This window comes from Canis lupus, chromosome 10 (genome assembly GCF_011100685.1).
Source record: "Canis lupus familiaris isolate Mischka breed German Shepherd chromosome 10, alternate assembly UU_Cfam_GSD_1.0, whole genome shotgun sequence".
NCBI lineage: Eukaryota > Metazoa > Chordata > Mammalia > Carnivora > Canidae > Canis > Canis lupus.
The window spans coordinates 11,408,172-11,429,875 of record NC_049231.1 but is presented as its reverse complement, the minus strand read 5'-3'; the positions used below and the strand labels follow the sequence as shown (position 1 = coordinate 11,429,875).

Below are 21,704 nucleotides of genomic sequence, written 5' to 3'. Positions count from 1 at the left end.
AAAATAAATTAATTAATTAAATAAAGGCAAATCTTCATGTGATGTGCAAAGTCACTATGTCAAATGCGTCCCTACCTAGGCTGTGGTCAAAAAGATTTAAAAGTACAGGACGTCAGGATGTTGCAAGAAGGCATCCCTGAGAAGGCAACATTGGAACAGAATTCAACACTTTTTTTTTTTTTAAGATTTTATTTATTTATTTGAAACAGCACAAGAAGAGCAAGCAGAGGAGGTGGGGCAGAGGGAGAGGAAGAGAGAGTCTCAAGGAGACTCTGCACTGAGCACCCAGCCTGACATGGGGCTCGATTTCACGCCCCTGAGATCGTAACCTGAGCTGAAACCAAGAGTTGGACACCCAACCGACTGAGCCACCCAGGCACCCTAAGATTTAACTTTTTTTATTAAAAAGTTAAAAAAGTTATAAAAAGTTATAAAAAAGTTATAAAAAGCATTTTAAATGTGATTTTTAAATCCAAATGAACATCTTAATAAATAATAGTGGACAATTGCTGAGATTTAAGGTATATGAACTGTTTGATGCCCTATTATGATGAATATTCTTTTTCATACATATTGTTAATCATTTGCTCAACAGGTGTTTATTCTGTGCCTGCCAGAGGAGGCTCGCCTTTGTACTGGACCTAGGGCTTGAACTGAGAAAAATATCAATTTAGTTCCTGCTCTGAGAAGTGCCCAGTCTACTGAGGTATTCAAAATTAGAATGTAGGCCAAGACAATCACAATGTGCTAAGTATATGATAAGAGAGTAGAGGGGGCAAGTCCCTTCTTAGGGGATCAGGGAAGCCTTCCTTGGAGGAATGATGACGAAGCTGAGGTACAAAGCATGGCATAAAATTATAGTGACTTCCAAATTGTTGGATTTGCCCTCATTTAAAGTCGTAGTTGAGCCCATCGGCATTTCAGTGGTGCTAGCTAGCACTGGCTTAGTCCCTACTCTCTGTTCGGAAACATACAGAAGAAGGTTAGGGAGTGTTTACCCACCTGTCCCCAGTAAAGTTAGATCTCTAATGATTCTTTATCTTGTGATCATAAAGTTAGGTTTCTCCTTGTTTACTAAGAAGGGTGAAGAGCGCTCCTGCAATACTCGGAGGTGTGTTTTTATAGGTGAGCTGTTGATTCATCCCCTGGAGACTGTGAATGTTTGTCCTGCAGAACTGCATCTCCGCCTTAGAGTGCTGTTGCCCAGAATCCTGTTTCTTCACCTGACATTGCAAACTGTTTGTCATAGGAGGTCAGACTAGTTCGCCAGCGTTGTGATAATGAACCAGTGCAGACCTCGCCGATGCTGCTGTAAGGAACCCGATCACTATCAAAGGCTGTTGGTGTTCTTGGCCTAAGGAAGATCCCTGAAGCTTCTTCCTCCTTGCGCTGATTAGGCAAATAAAATAGATAGGGGAGCCTAACCCAGTTCATCTTTAGCACAACCCCTAATGTCATTGTGACCAAAGTCGGGCCACCAGGAGGAACACGGAGCCCAGGACTCCAGGTGGAAGGAACTGAAGACTGGGGGTGACAGGCCAGTACAGGTGAGTCTGTTTCAGAAAATGAAAGTGGTTCAGCTGCAGGGCTTCCGGGGAAGATGGCAGGCTGGCTAGATGTGGGGCATTTCCCTCCCGCCCCCCGAACTTCATGTACTATTGCAGAGTCCTCCCCAAGTGGCTTTTCATAACCATCGCAGTTTTAGCCAAAGCATTTAGCATTCTCTAAAATACTAGATGATATCTTACCCATCTATCTTCTGCTCCCTCTCCTTAGAATGCAATTGGCTCCTAGACAACAGGAACTCTTGTCTATTTTGCCTACTAACACCCCCCACCCCGAGAATGGGGGACTAAAACCTGTTCGGAAGCCCAAGAATGAGGCTTATTATTTTTGATCTTCACTCTAGGTCCAGAGTAATAGGAGTGGATTCTTTGCTGACCCTCTTCCCACCCCTCATCCTTTACCCCCCATGTTAGTATTTTTAAGTATTTAAAAATACTTAAAAATTTGGGCTGTAAGAAGAGCCTTACCATCTCTTACCTGGACGGTAACGTCTAGAAAACTGTCAAATTCTGAGAGCTGAGTGGGGACAGACGCCTGGGAGTTCCTGCATTTAATGTTGTGGGTTTGTTTTTTTAAGTCAACATTTCCACATTTGTAGACTTGTGAGAGCAGGTCTATATCCACATCGGCTCAGCTCAAGAAATAGAAGCGAAAAGCTGATTGTACCATTTCTTCCCATTTTTATGCTTTAAACTTCTGACAGTTTTCTCCAACAGTCTCTCTTTAGTCCCATTTATCAATGCAAATTTTGAGATATGTCCATTCACTTACCTTAAGTCTTTAACATGCTTCTTGTGGCTCTCTGATCCGACTCTTCCTTGTTCTTCTACGCACCACCCCCTCCCCATGAGTCACACCTTCTCTCTCTATTTCCTTTACACAAAGGAAGCAGAAGCCTCATACAGGACTGAAGCCACATGTATTTCTGATCAAAGAGGAGGAGGTGGAGGGAAAACAAAGCAAGGGAACTGGCTGGAAGGCCAGGAGCTCCCTAACACAGCACATACAGGATGTTTATGGAAAGATCGTGGATTTCCTTAACTCTACCACATGTATATAAAGGTTCCAGCTGACTTTACATGGATTTGATGAACTTCATTTATCCATGAAGTCACATTGGCGAGGAACACGGTCTTCAACATCAACTCCTTCTTTGCTAACCCTTCTACTAATTCTTCAGCTTCCAAGCTACCACGTGCAAATGGGCTGCAAAGACAAGTCACGATCACAATTTCGACAGCATTTATCAATGGGGACTGTGAAACTCTCAGATGATGTTACCTTTCTCGAACAATATTGATACTTTACCTGATGGTGCTTGACTTGATTTTTTTTTTTAACATGGCAGCCAAAACACAAATTTGCTATTGGTAACAATGAAGAAATGTTTTTTAGTAGAATTCTTCTTGGGGAGAACACTGTTTTTGAAGCAATGTCTTGGTAAGGTCTTTTGGGAGTATAAAGCAAAGACTAGCGACCCAAGTATCCATCAGTGGATGAGCAGATAAATAAAATGTAGCACGTACATAGGATGGCATATTATGCAGCCTTAAAAAGGAAGGCCATTCAGACACGTGCTTTCATGTGGATGAACCTTGAGGACACTGCTAGGTTAAATAAGCCCATCACAAAAAGACAAATACTCTATGATTCCACTCAGATAAGGAACTAGGGTAAACAAATTCATTGAGACAGAAAGTAGAATGAAGGGGCCCCTGGGTGGCTCAGTTGGTTAAGCGCCTGCCTTCAGGTGGGGTCATGATCCCAGAGTCCTGGGATCAAGCCCTGCATCCTGCACCGAGCTCCCTGGTCAGCAGGGAGTCTGCTTCTCCCTCTGCCCCTCCCCCTGCTTATGCTTGCATGCTCTCTGCCCCTCTCTGAAATAAATAAAATCTCAAAAAAAAAAAAAAAAGAGAGAAAGGAAAGTAGAATGAAGTTTGCCAAGGGCTGGAGTGGGGGAAATAAGATATTTTTAACTTTTAATGGGTAAAGTTTCGGTTTTGCAAGATGAAACAGTTCTGGAGATGGGTTGCACAACGTTGTAAAGATACTTAACACTACTTAACTGTAGTCTACTTAACTGTAGACTTAAAAATGGCAAATTTTATGTGTATTTTACCACAACTAACAAATCTTGAAAACCTGTAAAAAAAAAAAAAAAAAGACCAAGAAATACAATACTGAAAGTAATCTAACATTTTAAAGGTTTACTGATTTAAGTATAAATCAGTAAATTAAGTACAAATATAAATTAAGTATAAATAAACCTTTTGGTGGCTTTCAAGCTTATACAGTTGTTTCTAAAATAAAAAATATATAATACAGATTTTTAAGAGACTATCTTTACATTCTTTTTCTCATAACTCTTCCTGTCCTCCTGACACTTTTGTACCCCAGTCCCCCTGGATTGGGGCATTGACCACTGTCCCACAGCATTCTATTTGGGAATGGCTGGATCAACCTAGTAAGGTAAAATTAACAAACTCCTGATTTTTGCTGAGGGTGATAGTTCCCAATACAGAGTTGCAGAGCCTCTACATAAGTCAACATAGTAGGTCAAAAAAGGATTGATTGGTTGATTGATGATTGATTGATTTTCTATATATTTTCTCACCAGCAACCTAGGTCCACAGTGGGCCCAGGAATCTGTGTTTTTCAAATGGTCCCAAAGTATTTATGATGATTAGCCAGGATCACCAGACTAGAGGGGAAGCATTAAAATATTTTCATGGACAAGAAAATAGTTGGGAGTAACACTCTAAAGTGACTTTGAAGCTCTTACTAAAGTTCCAAGTTTAAATTAGAAGACTCTTGTCAGGAGAAACCCTTACACTAGCAAATTGTTTTGAAATTCTGTTTTCTCTTACACGAACATCGCAATCATATAAACAACTTGATTTCCCTCCCTCAATTGTTATAGGGTATAGCATAGGCCTAGCTGAAAGCGTGTTTGTATTCTTACCTGTGCTCCTGGGAAACGTAGGCTCAGAGCTTCCTGGTCTTGAGACCTATGTAATCATTAAAGGGTCCATACTTAGAAGAGCCCCATACTGGGCCTGATGCCCTCCAGTTGCCATCTTGAAATTCTTTTTGTTTCTTAGGTTTTAATTTTAATTCCAGTTAGTTAACATACAGTGTACTGTACTATATTAGTTTCAGATGTACAATATAGTGATTCAACAATTCCATATGACACCTGGTGCTCATCACAACAGGTGTCTCCTTAATCCCCATCACCTATTTAACCCATCCCGCCAGCCCCCTCCTGTCTGATGTCATCAGTTTGTTCTCTATAGTTAAGACTATTTCTTGGTTTCTCTCTCTCTCTCTTTTCCTCTGTTCATTTGTTTTGTTTCCTAAATTCCACATATGAGTGAAATCATAGGTATTTGTCTCTTTTCAGACTGATTCACTTGGTGTTGTACTCTCTAGTGCCAGGCATGTCATTGCAAATGGCATGATTTCATTCTTTTTATGGCTGAGTAATACTTCAATATGTATATCAGATTATAATATGCATATATAAAATTATATATTATCCATTATATATGGATATATTCCATGATATATATACAATGTATATATTTATATATATATGATATATATATCACATCTTCTTTATCCAATCATCAACAAGTGGATACTTGAGCTATTATAAATAATTCTACTATAAACATGCGATGCATGTATCCCTTTGAATTAGTGTTTTTGTATTCTTTGAGTAAATACCCAGTAGTGTTATTGCTGGATTGCTATCTTGAAATTCTTTTTTTAATTCTTAATAGCTTTTTAACAAGGGGCCTCACATTTTCATATTGCACTCGGCCCCAGAAATTATCTAGCTGGTCTCGATCTTGGGGTACTGATTCCGAAATATGATGCTCTGGGCTCAGTTGGGGGAAGGGTTATGTGAGCAAAGAAGCAGGATTGTCCCTTTTATTCAAGATTCAATGTAGCTATTTTATACAAAATTTTCATAGTGATTTTGCCATGTAGCATGGCAATACTAACACTAGAACCCACAATTTAAAGAGAATCTAGAGCACATAATAGTTACATACAGTTTCAAACAGAAAGCCTCACAAAGACGGATGTAATTTTCTCATAAATATTTACAAGTTTCAAATTGCTGGCCATCAGTCACTCCATTTATCTTGGTGTTTCTTTGTGAATGAAGTCTATCCAGTGTCTACATCTTATTGAGAAAAATCTGTGAAGCTAATGTAGTAAGATGAATCAAGAATGCCAAAAAAGAAAGTTTCCATCCTGAGCCAAAGAATGAATCACTTGTGCATTCATATGTTGTAGAAATTATGATTCCTTTTTTCCAGTTTTACAAGGCTGACACCTATCAGAAACACTAATTCTTACGGTAACTGATTTAGACGAGGGCTCAAAAGCCATAAAAAGGCTGTTCATGGAAACAAAGAATGTATTTGTATGTTTATCTGGGAATTCTTGCCAGAATCCATTCCAAATCAGCAAAGTAACATTTACTTTTACATTTGTGCTTTAGTGAATTTTATGAACCCCAAAGGTAACTGATTTTTTCTTATAGAGATATAAACTGATATTAGGAGAGGAGACTGGGGATATGACAAAACGAAATGTTTGTGCCTATTTATTAGGCATGATTTTCCTTGGGGCGCCCGGGTGGCTCAGTTGGATAAGCGTCTGCCTCCAGCTCAGGTCATGGGCCCGAGGTCCTGGGATGGAACCCCCGCATCAGGTTCCCTCTTTCTGTCAAATAAATAAATAAAATCTAAAAAAAAAAAAAAAAAAACTTTAAAAATCTTTTTAAAAAGCATGATTATCCTTCCTCATCAGAAATCACCATAAGTCAGCTTTCTCAAAAGGCACTGACATTCAACGTCTGTGTTTCACTTCCTCCTTAAGGCACCTAATAATGCTGGCACGTGAAAAGTACTCAGCAAACCCTCTCTTCACCCTCTCTCTGATTATGGCCTCTCAGGGATCAAGCTCCTCCCTCCAGCTAATTTTTCACCCTTAACTGTCCTGACTGGGCACACCCACAGGTAGCCAACTTTTTGTAGTCTCTTTTGGACACTTCCATTACAATTTACTCATTCTTGGTCCCACTTCTTCTGATTTCCAAAATGAAAATAATCTAATATTAGGATAAGATAATTTCTATGTAAGGCTCATGTTTCGATGAATTAATGTATTAACAATTAGCATTCTATTCTCCTGTTTGTTTTGGGGGATGTCTTTTTACAATAATGGTGTTTCAAGACAGTAGCCAATGAGTGACTGTGAAAGTTGAAATTATGGCTAGGCAACTGGGAGTCTGAAATACCTCTGAGTCTCATAATTTAGACAACAGCCTATGGGCAGGATTGACTCTTTGTAAAAGATGCTTAATCATTTATTTAATCATCAAACATGTCCTAAGGACTTAGCCTGTGCCAGGGCATAACACATTGAACAAGATGATCAGGTCCCTGTTCCCTTGGAACTTACGCTCTAGGCATGTTCCCCACATAAATCTGTAAAAAAAAATTATAAGGAAATATTTGGTAATGATCACTGCTATGATGAAAGTAAGACCTGGTAATGTGAAGAAAAGTGACCACTAGGGCATGGACTGAGGGCTACAGCTGAGTAGTCAAAGATGTCCTCTCTGAGGAGACGACATTGAAGTTAAGACCTGAATGATAAGAAGGATGACATGGGATGGTCTAGAAAAAGAACATGTCTGACATGTGGGAAGATCTAATGCAAAGGTCCTAAGGTTCCAGGGTCTTGCGGCTAGAATGTAGGTCACCAAGGGAGAGGTAGGCAAGGGCCAGTTTATGTGGAGTCTCAGAGGCCAGAAGGAGTCTTTGGGTTTGATTCTTAGTGTGACTAGAAGCCACTGGAGTGTTTCAAACAGGGAAATGACAAATTCTGCTTACGTTTTCAAACAACTTTGTGGCATTCGGGTTGTGACTTGACTGTAAATGCCAGAGAGGGAGCAGAGAGGGCAATGAGGACAGAGATGATGGTGGCTTTGGATCAGGAAGGCACAAGTTGAGGTGTCAGCAGCAAAGTCAGGATATATTTGGAGACTGAGTCAACAGGAATTGCTGCTATATTGCATATGGCAGCGAGGAAAGGAAAGAGGCATCAAGACTGTATTCCTGGGTTTGAGTTTGAGTAACTGAATGTATAATAATAGTGTCATTTTCTGAAATGGAAAAGCTGGGGAGGGGTTTGGTAGAACAAGTTGTAAGGGGGAAATCAAGAGTCACATCTTCAAAAAAAATACAGAGTTTGAGATTCCTGTTAGACATCCAGGTAGAACTGTCACATGAGCGTTTAGATATCTAAGTCCGGAGCACAGAGAAGTCAGGGATAAAAATTTAAATTGGGGACTCTTTGGCATATAGATGGAAGTTTAAGCCATGGGGTTGGATGAGATTATCTAAAGACCGGGTAAATGGAGAAGCTGAGGAGTCAAGAACACTACCACTTAGAGGATAAGCAGAGAAGTCAACAAAGGAACCATTGAGAAGTGGCCATCGGAGGTCTTTGGCAATCTTGACCAGGTAGTTTCAGGGTGATAGGAACAGAGTGAGGGGATTAAAGAAATATAGACACATACTCCCCAAGCTTGGGCAATACCTTCCAAAGCTGTGCTGGTCTAGGAGCATACCATTTTTCCCATTTTTTAAAATTATTTTTTCTACACTATGTGGCACGCAGAAAATATGCAACAAAAAAATACTGCAAATTTTTCACTGCCACCTACATCGCTCATAAATCTTGTGATGCCCTGAAAGAACCACCAAATAACCAGCATTAATAATTTTATTGGGTAGCTCTCCAAGCCAGCATGGAGGAATAACTAATAAAAGCAATTGTAAAAAAGGCTAACAAACATAGAAAAGCTGACTGGGAATAACTTATGCCTGACGAATCTCTATGTTGTAATACTACCAAAGCTACCACAAACACATGGTATTGACTTCCGTAGTTAAGGCATTCGCATTATAACCAATCCCACAACTAGCAAAATATTTATCTAGAGCTGTGACAGGCTTATTTCACTCGTCGCAATGTGCTACTGAAAGAGCATCTACTGCGCTGAATTCAACAACTATTTTTGTTGATGATGCAGATGGTGAGGGGAAGGGGCTGTGATTACTGCTGAAGGAGACACAAGGATGAGTCATAAGCTGTTCCTGCCTTCAAAAAGCTAGCAAGAACTCTCCTATCATCGGGCTGCCACCACAGCAGGGGCAGGGGCCGAGTCTCTCTGGATTACCATTGCAACCCAACACCTAGACATGGAAGGTGCTCGTCTTGGTCTGTTCAGGCTGTGATAACAAAATGCCAAATACCGGGTCACTTAGGAATAGAAATTTCTCACAGTTCCAGAGAACGAAAAGTTAAGGATCATGGTGTTGGCAGATTTGGTGTTTGGCGAGAGCTTCTGTTTCATAGACAGCTGTCTTTTTGCTGTATCTGCATATGGTGGAAGGGGCTATGGACCATTGTGGGCTCTCTCTCTCTCTCTCTCTCTCTCTCTCTCTTTTTTAAGATTTTATGTATCTACTTGACAGAGCGAGAGAGCACAAGCAGGGGGAGCAGCAGAGGGAGAAGCAGGCTCTCCAATGATCAGGGAGCCCGAAGTGGGGCTCCATCCCAGGACCCTGACCTGAGCCAATGGCAGACGCTTAACCAACTGAGCCACCCAGGTGCCCATAGGGTCTCTTTTATAAGAGCTTAAACCTATTCATGAGGGCTCCACCCTCATGACCTAAGTACCTCCCAAAGACCCCACCTCTTAATATCCTCACCTTAGACTTAGGTTTCCAACATAGAATTTTGAGGGTCATAGCAGCACCCCCAGACAACAAATGAATAAATGAGTGAATTTAAAGTACAGAAAGACAAGTGTATCTGGTGCAGTGTAGCTATTGAGCAAACAGCTCAAAATACATTACAGGATAAACAGGAAAAACATAAACAAGGGGATATAGGACTAGGACTACCAGAAAAAAATTTTTTTGAAGACTGTGATTCTTAAAATATGCCTTGAAGGGGGCACCTGGTTGTCTCAGTCAGAAGAGCTTGTGACTTTTTTTTTTTTTTTTTTTTGAGCTTGTGACTCTTAATCTTGGGGTCATGAGTTTGAGCCCCATGTTGGGTGTAGAAATCACTTAACTAAACAAAACTTTAAATGGGAGGAGGGGCAGGGAAGAAATATAAGACTTTTGAGCACATAAGGAGATCCTTTAAAGAGGAAAGAGAAAGGATGTACATGCTGAAGGAGGCCCTTCACTGCTGGCCACATGAAGCCTACTGCTTGAGTTCCTTATCTAACAAGGAGCCAAATATCCTGTAGGGACAATGGGCATCAATGTCCTGGGTGGGGTCCTAGAGGGGCAACTTTCAGAGGAAGCCATTTTCTATGAACTAGTACCTACACCCCCCACCCCACCCCTACCTCACCCCCACTGACCTTATCTTCCTGAGAAATAGTGGTTTGGGTTCAGTCACCTATAAATTTTGGATGCAGATGCTCAGCCATCCAACTCCACCTATCATGCAAATAGACTAGAGAGTCTACCAGACAAGTAAAGCTCAAGTCCCATGCCCTTCCGACCCATCTGGAGGCTCAGAGAGGTATACACGGGCAGCCACAAATGGTTGGCCTTCCTACCCGCTTCCAGGGGGGAGCACAGGCCAGCATCAAGGGCATGGAGGGCTGACTGACAACCTGGAGCCTCCGTGGAATCTTGCCCTGTTCACCCCCTTCCCAGCCATTCAGGGGCAGATGGCAAAGACCCTGGCAGGTCTAGACCCTGGCAGGTCTAACAGGTTATAAGCAGGACAAACTGGGGGAAAGTGCCTCTCGCTCGCTCTCTCCTCCCTGTCCCCCCTGTCTTCAGCTGGTGTCTCAGAAATGTCCCAGGTATGGTTTAGTAGAAGGGAGAGAAGTGGAGCCAGCTTCGTGAGTGTGGGACCTGCACAGTTGCTCAGGGCTCTTGCTTTCGCCGTCTTGAAGTTCTTACCAATCTTTGAACAAGGGACCTCACAACTTCATTTTGCACCAGACCCCACAAATTGTGTGGCCAGTCCCAGAGGCGGGTGCTGGTCAGAATTAGCCCGCGGGGAAGAGCAAGCTCAGGCCTGACTCTCACCTGGGCCTTCCTCTGGTGCTGTTGACCCACTTCTGGGCAAGTTCTTTCTCCTCCCAAGCACACCCGATGTCAGAACAGAGGGACCCGGGGCTCTCTAACCAGGATCTGAGGGAAGAGCAGGGAACAGTTCTCAACTGTGACATTTCTTGCAAGGCTTATATTTTATCCTAAAAAAAGAAAGGAAAAAAAAGATATTTGCATTCTGTCCCATAATATATCTGTTGAGTACATTTTGAAAATAACCTAGGCCTTTCCCCCCAAATAATCTTGACGTAAGACTGACACTTGAAGAAGACATCCCCTCCTTTATCCCTTGTGCATAAGGGCTTTCTGCCCCCTGCCCCCCAAGTAACCTCCCAAGCTGTAGCAATGGGGGCACAGGGCTCAAGGAGAGGCTCTGCAGCCTCCGGCTCAGCAAACACCCCTTGCAGGACTCCAACTTCCTCTCTCTCCTCACTCAGCCCTCCCCGTGGCCTTCCCTGGCACATTATGTAACTCACGCTTTCTGGCTCCTTTTTCTCTGCTCTTCTTCCTTTTCCTCTTCTTATAAAGAAAGTCACATGTGCTCACTAGAACCCAACCCTAAAAGTGCTGTTTCCCCTCTCAGTCTAGAGGTGCCTCTTGGCCAAGCTGGTTGGCATCTGATTAGGCCTCCTGGCTCCTGGTAAGGCTCTGCTGTTCTGGGTCCTCCCCACATCCCAAAGTCCACCCCCCTTCCCTGCTCTGGACCTAAGACCCCCCCGGTGAGGGTTGGTGTGTAACCAACTCCAACCATGATGACAGTCAGGGCTCCCTGTGCCCTCCCCGGTCTGCACACACAGTGCCTTCTTCTCAGAATGCTTAAGGACCCCTACTCATCCTTGGGGCTCAGTCTAAAGACCCCTTCCCCTGGGAATCCTGCCTTGATACACCCCACACTGAGCCAGTCCTCCCTCACTGTTCTTTCTTCCCCTTCGAGGCATCCTTACCACATTGTGCTCCCTACATTCCCGCCAACTTGCCTGTATCTCTCACTAGGGCCCCAGCATGAGCAGGAAAGGGGACCTGCTAGCCTTCTTCTCCATTATACTCCCCAAACATGGCAACAAGAAAATTGTGGAACGCTGTTGAAGGCTCAGCACTACTAAGCGATCTTCATTTATCATCTCACAACAATTCTAGAAGGAAAGGATTAGGTGTGCCCGTTTAGCAGATGGGAAGAGCAAGGCTTGGAGAGGTTGCGTAAGTTGCCTGAGGTCACACAGTAGGAGGTGGTTCCTTCGGGTTGTGAGACCTTAAGGTTTCTATGTTTAACTCTGTCAGTCGGAGCTCAGTTAGAGAAGGAGAACCACCAGGAGTGATAGTGAGGGGTTTGTTTTAGGAATTAGACCTAGACGGGGTCATTGTTGGCGCCCATAAGTGGTCGGTGAGAGGCTCTGGCTCCTGCCTCTGGTGCTGGGCCTGCAGGGCAGATAGTGGGGAAGGAGAGAGGGAGAAAGCAAGGCCACTCTGGAGCCTGCGGACACCCGCGGGACTCCCGTAGGTATCTCCCTGCCTCCGAGCCTGCAGGATCCGGGCGCAGATAACTTCCAGGAGTGGCAGGCACCTCTGTCTGGGGTACACCCCCCCCAGGCCTGGGGTCACAGAGGCTGACAGAGGAGAACTGGCGGGGTCTCCGGAGCTGAGGGCCATGCCACCGAGTGAATCAGCAGGGATGCCACAGTGTGTCGGAGCTGCTGCTGCCTCTCTGGTGCCCTGCCCTGCCTTAATCTGCATTCACTCCCCCTCCTGCTGGCTTCACTGTTACAAACCACAGAATAAGATTTCCACTCCCAAAAAAAAAAAAAAAAAAAAAAAAAGATTTCCACTCCCGAAATTCAATGTTTGCAACATGATAAATCACATAAAAGTACGTAGTACACTGATGTCCTCTGTCCTCAATCATTATTTGGAGGCCAACTGTATCCCATGATTCATAAGTGGAGGAGGGGTAGGTCCTTGCCTGGGTCAGCCATCCCATCTCATGACTAGTTTTTCAGGGATTTCCCAAAAACTGTACTTGGAGTACAAAACCCAAAGCAGTTTTCCAAGCTTGCCACTCTCCCTGGAGCTCCGTGTGCTCACCAACCCAGAACCTCCCCAAACCCTGTCCTTTTGGGGCTTTACATTCATTTCATAGACATGATTGATTGAATCATTGATCATTGGTCATGATCCAACCTCCAAGCTCCATCTCCCTCTAACCACGGAGGTGGGACTGAAATTACCAACTTTCTATGTTTTATAATAAATTTAAAATTCAGTTAACATATAAGTATTAGTAGTTTCAACGATAGAGCTCAGTGATTCACCAGTCTTATATAACACCCAGTGCTCATTACAGCACGTGCCCTCCTTAATGCCCATCACCCAGTTACCCCGTCACCCCCTCCCCTCCAGTGGCCCTGAATTTGTTTCCTGTGATTGAGAGTCTCTTACAGTTTGTCTCCCTCTCTGAGTTCACCTTGTTTTATTTTGCCCTCCCTTCCCCTATGATCCTCTGTTTTGTTTCTTAAATTCCACAGATGAGGGCGATCATAGGATAATTGGCTCTCTCTGATTGATTTCTATCACTCAGCATAATACCTTCTAGTTCCATCCACGTCACTGCAAGTGGGAAGATTTCATTCTTTCTGATGGCTGAGTGATAGTCCATTGTGTGTCTACAGACCACATCTTCTTTATCCATTCATCTGCCCGTGGACATCTGGGCCCTTTCCATAATCTGGCTCTTGTGGACATCGCTGCTCTAAACACTGGGGTGCAGGTACCCCTTTGGATCATTGCTCTGTATCTTTGGGGTAAATCCCCAGTAGTGCAATTGCTGGGTGGTAGGCCAGCTCTATTTTCAGCTTCTTGAGGACCCTCCACATGGTTCTCCAGAGCGGCTGCACCAGCCTGCCTTCCCACCAACAGTGCAGGAGGGCTCCCCTTTCTCCACATCCTCGCCAACACCTGCTGTTTCCTAACTTGTTCATTTGAGCCATTCTGACAGGTGTGAGGTGGGATCTCATTGCAGTTTTGATTCATATTTCCCCAATGCCGAGTGATGTGGAGCATTTTTTCATGTGTCTGTTGGCCATGTGTGGGTTTTCTTTGGAGAAAAGGCTGTTCATGGCTTCTGCCCATTTCTTGATTGGATTATGGTTCTTTGGAGGTTGAGTTTGATAAGGTCTTTATAGATTTTGGATACTAGCCCTTGTCTGTTGAGACATTTGCAAACATCTCCCATTCTGTACACTGTGTTTTAGTTTTGTTGTTGGCTGTTTCCTTTGCTGTGCAAAAGCTTTTTATCTTGATGAAGTCCCAGTAGTTCATTTTTGCCTTTGTTTCCCTTGTCTTTGGAAATGGGTCTAGCAAGAAGTTGCTGCAGCCGAGGTCAAAGGGGTTGCTGCCTGTGTTCTCCTCTAGGTCTTTGATGGATTCCTGTCTCACATTTAGGTCTTTCATCCATTTTGAGTTTATCTTTGTGTCTGATGTAAGAGAACAGTCCAGTTTCATTCTTCTGCACGTGGCTGTCCAATTTTCCCAGAACCATTTGTTGAGGAGACTCTTTTTTTTCCATCGGAGAAAGTTCCAACCTTCTAACCAGATGTCTGGTTCTCCTGGCAACTAGCCCCCTCCTTAGGCGTGGCCCAAAAAATCACCGTATTAACATAACAAGAGACACCTTTAAACTCTCATCACTTAGGAATTTCCAAAGGTTTTAGGAACTCTGGGCCCCAGGGGTGGGGGGGTGGGGAGCTTATCCATAAAAGCGCACAAAGAATCAACAACAACCAGGGGACATTTTGACTATAAATACCAAGACTGTCCAAGAACGTTTGGTTCGAGCAAGGCGACACGTAGCTGATCTAAACAGCTCTCCGAAGACCTGGGGGCAGTTAGGCCTCCCTGGTAAGGGCCTGCGGTGGCCTGAGCACCAACTCCTATAAAGATACACTTCAACCGCATTGAGATTTTATTCCTTTCTTCTCTGCTTGCCTGGAATTATGTGATTAATCCATCACTGTTTTGGGGTATGTTATTTCTTTATTAGTTCATTAAGAGACCTTACCCTGTAACGCTCTGGGCTTGTGAGATTCCCACAGCAAACCTGCATTAATTGCTGGCAAAGACAAACTCCATCTCCGAGCATCATCTGCCTTCCAAAACAAAACAGCCTATGATCTCAATATTGACTCTGATGTGTGTGAAGAAATGTAATAAAAATTACATGAGCATGTAAAATAGAGTATACAATTGTCTCTGTCTGGGCCCTCCACTTCTCCTTCAGGTTTCAACTGAGACACACCTTCCAGAAGCCTCCTCTGACCTCCACTCATGCCCACTCCTACCCGACTAGCAACTTCTGTTAGTCTGTGTCACAACATCCTACAATGAACATGGTCATTGAGTGGCTGGTTGTCCGAGCCTTCTCCAATAGAATATGGACTCTATTAAAGTGAAGACTGTTTCCCCGTCTACCACGGCATCCCCAGTGCTGAGCGTATTATGAAAAGTTCAGTAAGTAATTACTGGTGATGAAGGACAGTTGGAAGACAGGTCAGGCAGGGACAAGGGGCTCCCTGCCCCAAGCGGAAACCACCCTTAAAAGGATTTTGCACCCCCTTGGAAGGAGCCCTGCACCCTTTCCCACGTGATGCATAGGTGACCTGACTGGGTGACAGGGACAGGGAGGGGTAAACAGACAGCCCACCAAGGAGCCCATACAAACCCCTAGACTTAGGAACCCGGGTGAGAGCCCCCTGGGGTCCCCTCTCCTCGGGAGCTCCATGCCATCACCCGGCAATGGCTCAGTAAACCTTGCTCACTGCCCACCACTCATCTGGTCTACCAAGTGGCGTGACCAAGAACCATAGGTACCAACGAAGGAGAGATAAAGCCCCGAAGCACTGGCACCCTGACTGGATGAATCAGTTAACCATGAGAAGACAAGAGAATTTGTTTTGGGTATGGTCTAAATGTGTTTATAATTTGATTTTGTGGAATCCATAGTTGAGGGATAAGATTTAGGCTGTTTTCATAAGAACCACGAGAAAATAAATGATTAGATTGTGGTGTCTAAGTGTGGTGTCAATTGGATGAGGGCCCCCAAATATGGGGTGGAACCTGTGGCTGGGAGGGGGGTAAGGATTCACCTGAGGCAGACCAAAGGAGATGGATGTTTATTGAATCCACCGCAAGGGATGGGAGGGCCCTACAGGGAGGGAGGGAGAGCCTGTCTGCCTGGAGGAGGGGGGGGGGTGCGGTTGTTAAAGGGGGAAGGGGAGGACGGGGGACAGCAACATGAAGCTCTCCCTTTTCTGGTGACTGGCTGGTTAGTGAGGGCCTAGGAGTGTTTTGAGGTGGATCCCCTGTATTCAGTCCAGGGCTTGGGGTCACTTCGGGCCCTTGCATCTTGATCAAGTTTCCATTGCTCAAGCCTGTTGTCTAACAGCAGCCTCTATAGCACTTCTGGGCCTCTTGACTACTACTACTATTGATCAAGTGTAGTATCCGTTCTTATCAGGTTTTTTTTTTAAGATTTTATTTATTTATTCATGAGAGATTCAGAGAGAGAGAGGGAGAGAGAGGCAAACGGAAAAGCAGGATCCCTGGGGGAAGCCGGAGGTGGGACTCGATCCCAGGATCCCGGATCACACCCTGAGCAGAAGGCCATTTAAAAGCAGCCTCTGCATAGATGAAACAGAAGTTTCAACTACATTCAATTAGTCTCTTTGTCATTCTACTTTATGTACCTCTTTTTCTTCCTTTCTCCCCACTCCCACTCCTTTTCTTTTCAAGGCAAGTGTGGGATATTAACAAGTCAGGGGGTTTGTTTCTCAATTATACAGGTTCATTGTTGTTGTTGTTGTTGTTTAATGAGCCAAAAGATCGCTATTTCTCAACATTTGACACAAAGTAGAGAAGGCAATAGAATTCAGCAATTACACCATTTCCTGAGAGACACGAAGACATTTATCGTCATCAGATGGTTTGATAGCCACATCATCTAATGACCGGATTAAATGCTGCTAAATGTTATGACCTTGGCTTTGGAAACTTGCCTTCTCAGGCCCAGTAAGCTTTCTTTCAAATCTATCATATATATATATATATATATATATATATATATATATATATATATATATATATATAAAGCATAGCAGGAAAAGTATTTTGTGCTCAGAGACCACGCTTTTAAGAGAAAAAATCATCATCCTAGCAATTGCTCCCTGACACTAAATTATTGGAATTGATAAAAATCTATCGGGACGCGTTGGTGGCTCAGCGGTTGAGCACCTGCCTTCAGCCCAGGGCGTGATCTGGGGACCCGGGATGGAGTTCCACGTCGGGCTCCCTGCATGGAGCCTGCTTCTCCCTCTGCCTGCGTCTCTGCCTCTCTCTTTCTTTGTGTCTCTCATGAATAAATAAATAAAATCTTAAAAAAAAAAAAGATAAAAATCTATCCCACGGTTGGCAGTAGGTTAGAAGATGCTAGCATGTAGAAGTAAAAGAAATAAATGAATATCAGACCTGGAGGTATTTTTCTGGACTAACTTAAATTTCACCCTTGCTTAGATTTTTTCCCGACAGTGGTTCTCAAGTGGTGTGTCAGGGACACACTGGAGTGTGGGATCCAACTTTGATCTGATGAAAGTGCAATTCGGCTTCACCGTCAGTAGGTAGAGAAACTGCTGAGGGAAGAAGGTCATGCTATGCAGTGTAGGATGTGGTCCAAACCGCTAAGGATAAGATGTAAGAGGCAGAAAGTAAGGTCAGGCCAGCTCCCAAGAAAGGTCACGGGTTTCTGAGGACATAGGGTGTTCTCTAGTAGAGAATGTAAGCGACATGAGGGCAGGGATTGGCCCGTCTTGTTCACAGCTGTAATCCCTATTGCAGTGCCTGGCACAGAGTCAGCAGTAGGTATTTGATAAAGGAATGAGTGAGTGAGTAGATGGAAGTGAGAGAGTGGATCAGGACCGTACGTAGGTCTACGCCCACGGTGGCATAGCGCTGAAGGGGAACCATGGAAAGAGGGATGACGGTGGACGCCTTTACAGTCATGCTACATTTTGTCATACTCTTCTAGGAAATACGCTGTGCTTTTTGATGACTTAAATAGCACTTTTCAATCCTTTAATTTTTTTCTGTGTGCCATCAACAATTCTAGAATCCAGGGGTGCCTAGGTAGCTCGGTTGTTATGTGTCCCACTCTTGGTTTTGGCTCACGTCAAGATCTCAGGGTCATGAGATCAAGCCTTAAGTTGGGCTCTATGCTCAGTGGGGTGTTTGTTTAAGGTTCTTTCCCCTCTCCCTCTCTCTCTCCGCTCATGCTCTCCCTCTCACTCTCTCTCACATAAATTAAATAAATAAATAAATAAATAAATAAATAAATAAATAAATAGGGGATCCCTGGGTGGCGCAGCGGTTTAGCGCCTGCCTTTGGCCCAGGGCTTGATCCTGGAGACCCGGGATCAAGTCCCACATCGGGCTCCTGGTGCATGGAGCCTGCTTCTCCCTCTGCCTGTCTCTCTCTCTCTCTCTCTCTCTGACTATCATAAATAATAAAATTTAAAAAAAAATGGGAAAAAATTGTTTAAAAATAAATAAATAAATAAAATAAATAAATAAATAAAATCTTTAAAAAAGAGAATTCTAGGATTCAGAACTTTATCTTCCTGAATTCCTATTCTTTATGAATCTCCTAAGGGAATGCTAACATATTTACAGTTCTACATCCAAGATAAAAAGAACAACTTTGCTTGGATTTTGATAGCTTCCATAGCAAATAGAAAACATAATCACCATCCCTAGAGAAATGCTTGTTAAAAAGATGTACAATTCTTAAAGGGGGGGGGGAACAAAACAAAAATAGGTGCAGTACATGAGACAGTTCTTGGTTTATACAGAAAGCTTGAGTTAGGCTGTGTTCTTTAAATTTCTGGGTCCCACTGTTCAGATACCATTCCTTGGTAGTCAAGGAGAAGGATCAAATCTTGGACCTTCATGGACACCATCTAGCTTTTCACTAACAACTTCCATATGCTCTGCTAAATATCATAATCTTTCTATTCTGCAACATTATGAAGTCACTTTCTTCTTTTGTGTTTATCAAATAATGGCAAACCCAGTTTTGGTGAAGGGATAGATCTGATGTGGGGGAGCTGGTGTGCTAGAGGTAGGTATAGTGCTGCGAGAGAAGTTCCAGAAGAGTCACACTTGACATAAACACCAACCCCTCTTAGATATATAGGAAGCAGCAGGCAGTGGAAAGAATCACTGAGTGACATGAGGACAAGATATCATTCATTTTACATGGGAAATTTCAAGAATACATCTTTTTTAAGGCGATTTTTAAGAGCCGTTTTCTGTTTACAATGAAACTGAGAAAGAGGTGCAGAGGTTTCCCATGTACAGGTAATCCCCTGCTTTTCAAAAGTTCGTGATACACCACTTTGCTTTTACAAAAGACCTCCATGAGTGAGGATCTGTTTTTGATTTTTACAGGAAAAGGTGAAAAGGAAAATTAGCCTTCAGTGACCGCTTTGCAGCAAGCCACCACAGAGGCAGCATGCACCCCAAGCAGCGGGAGTGGCCCCACCAAACTCACCGCGCTCAGCCTCTCAGCATCGAGCCTCCATGGCTTGAAGCTTGTCTGTGAGCATCTCCGCTTTATCTTGATTATTGTGTGCATCCAGTAACGAGGTGTGTCCTAAGATATCAGGATATTGTGGGGGGTCTGGGAATGCCCCCAAAAAACTTCCACGTGAGTTAATGACAATAATTTTTTTGTTTTATGCCAGTTAGCCTTATGAAAGTTCTCGTTGGAATGCTCTACTTCGGATAGCGGGGGGAAGCCTGTACCCCTGCCACTACGCATGGGTAGCCTCTCACATTATGAGCATCACTCGCTAGAATGGCACATTTTTCATGGAGGATGAACCTGTCTAGACCCCTCAGAATCATCCAGAGTCCCTAGTTACCTTAGGGCTGGCTCGCTCTAGTACGTTCTATGAGTTTGGACAGATGTATAATGACATATAACCATCATCATCACTACCCTAAACACCCTTTGTGCTCTGCCCATTTACATACCACCCACCTTGGGACTACTGATCTCTTTATGTCTCCACAGTTTTGCCTTTTCCAGAATGTCATATAGTTGGACTCATATAGTATGTAGTCTTTTCAGATTGGCTTCTTTCTCTCAGTACTACGCACCTAAGGTTCATCCATATCTTGTCATGGCTTGACAGCTCATTTTTTTCCTAGCAGTGAATCGTGTGCCATCACTGGATTGTACCACAGTCTATTTACCCATTCCTCACTGAAGAACATCTTGGTTGCTTTCACATTTTGGCAATTAGAATAAAACTTCTATAAACATCTTTGTGCAGATTTTTGTGTGGACATGTTTTTATATCATTGGAATAAATATCAAGGAGCAGGATTGCTATGTTGTATGGTGAGAATTTGTTTAGTGTTGTAAGAAACCACCCAACTGTCTTCCAAAGTGGCCACATTGCATTCCCACCAGCAATGTATTAGAGTTCTGTTGTCCCGTGTCCTCAACAGCATTTGGTGTTTCAGAATTTCAGATTTTGGCTATTCTGATAGGTTTTTAGTGGCACCTTATTGTTATTTCAATTTTCATTTCCCTGATGACGTACGATGGGGAGCATCTTTTCATACATTTATTTGCCATCGGTATATCTTCTTTGGAGAAGGGCCTGTCAAGGTCCTTGCCCCATTTTCCAGTCAAGTTTGTTTTCTTATTGTTGAGTTTTAGGAGTTCTTTGTGTATTTTGGATACACAAAAGCACCTGCCTTTGGCCCAGGGCAAGATCCTGGAGACCCGGGATCGAATCCCACGTCGGGCTCCCGGTGCATGGAACCTGCTTCTCCCTCTGCCTGTGTCTCTGCCTCTCTCTCTCTCTCTCTCTCTCTCTCTCTCTGTGACTATCATAAATAAATAAAAATTAAAAAAATAAACAGACTATTTTGCTCTATAGCATTGCTTTTGTTCCTTTATCAAAGATCAGTTGACTATATGGAGGTCTATTTTTGGACTCTCTATTCTGTTCCACTGACCTATTTATCTCTTCTTTGACCAGTAGAGTACCACTACTTTGATTACTGTTGCTTTAGCATAAGTCTTGAAGTTGGATTGTGTCCATCCTCCAACTTTGTTCTTCTCTTTCAACACTGTGTTAGTGATTCTGGGTCTTTGGCCTTTCCATATAAACTTTAAAATCAGGCCATCCATTAATACCAACAAAATAACTTACTGGGATTTTGATTGGGATTGCATTGAATCTATTGAGCAAGTTGGGAAGAACTGACATCTTGACAATATTGAGTCTTCCTGTCCCCAAACATGGAATATCTCTCTGTTTATTTCTTTGAGACCGTTTATCAGAGTTTTATGGTATTTCTTATATAGACCTGGTACATATTTTGTTGGTTTTATACCTAAGCATTTCATTTTGGGGGGTGCTAATGTAAATTAATTTCAAATTCCACTTATTCATTGTTAGTATATAGGGAAGCAATTGCCTTTTATATATCAACTTTGTATCCTGTGGTCCTGCTATAGTCACTTATCAGTTTCAGCAGCGGTTTTTTATTTTTTTATTTTTATTTTTTTTTATTTTTTTGGATTTTTTTTTTATTGGTGTTCAATTTACTAACATACAGAATAACCCCCAGTGCCCGTCACCCATTCACTCCCACCCCCCGCCCTCTTCCCCTTCTACCACCCCTAGTTCGTTTCCCAGAGTTAGCAGTCTTTACGTTCTGTCTCCCTTTCTGATATTTCCCACCCATTTCTTCTCCCTTCCCTTATTTTCCCTTTCACTATTATTTATATTCCCCAAATGAATGAGAACATATAATGTTTGTCCTTCTCCGACTGAGTCAATTCTTTTGGATTTTCTGCACAATCATATTACCTGTGAACAAAGACAGTTTTATATCTCCTTCCCA

The 21,704-nt window shown here is 43.2% G+C and overlaps 1 long non-coding RNA gene across 1 annotated transcript; it reads left to right on the top strand.

The window, feature by feature from the left end:
• The first annotated feature begins 450 nt into the window (after window positions 1-450).
• On the top strand, window positions 451-3,372 carry LOC119873588. Its single transcript, XR_005365390.1, has 3 exons — window positions 451-706; window positions 1,080-1,547; window positions 2,452-3,372. It is a non-coding gene; the product is annotated as an uncharacterized LOC119873588 (long non-coding RNA).
• The last annotated feature ends 18,332 nt before the right edge of the window (window positions 3,373-21,704 follow it).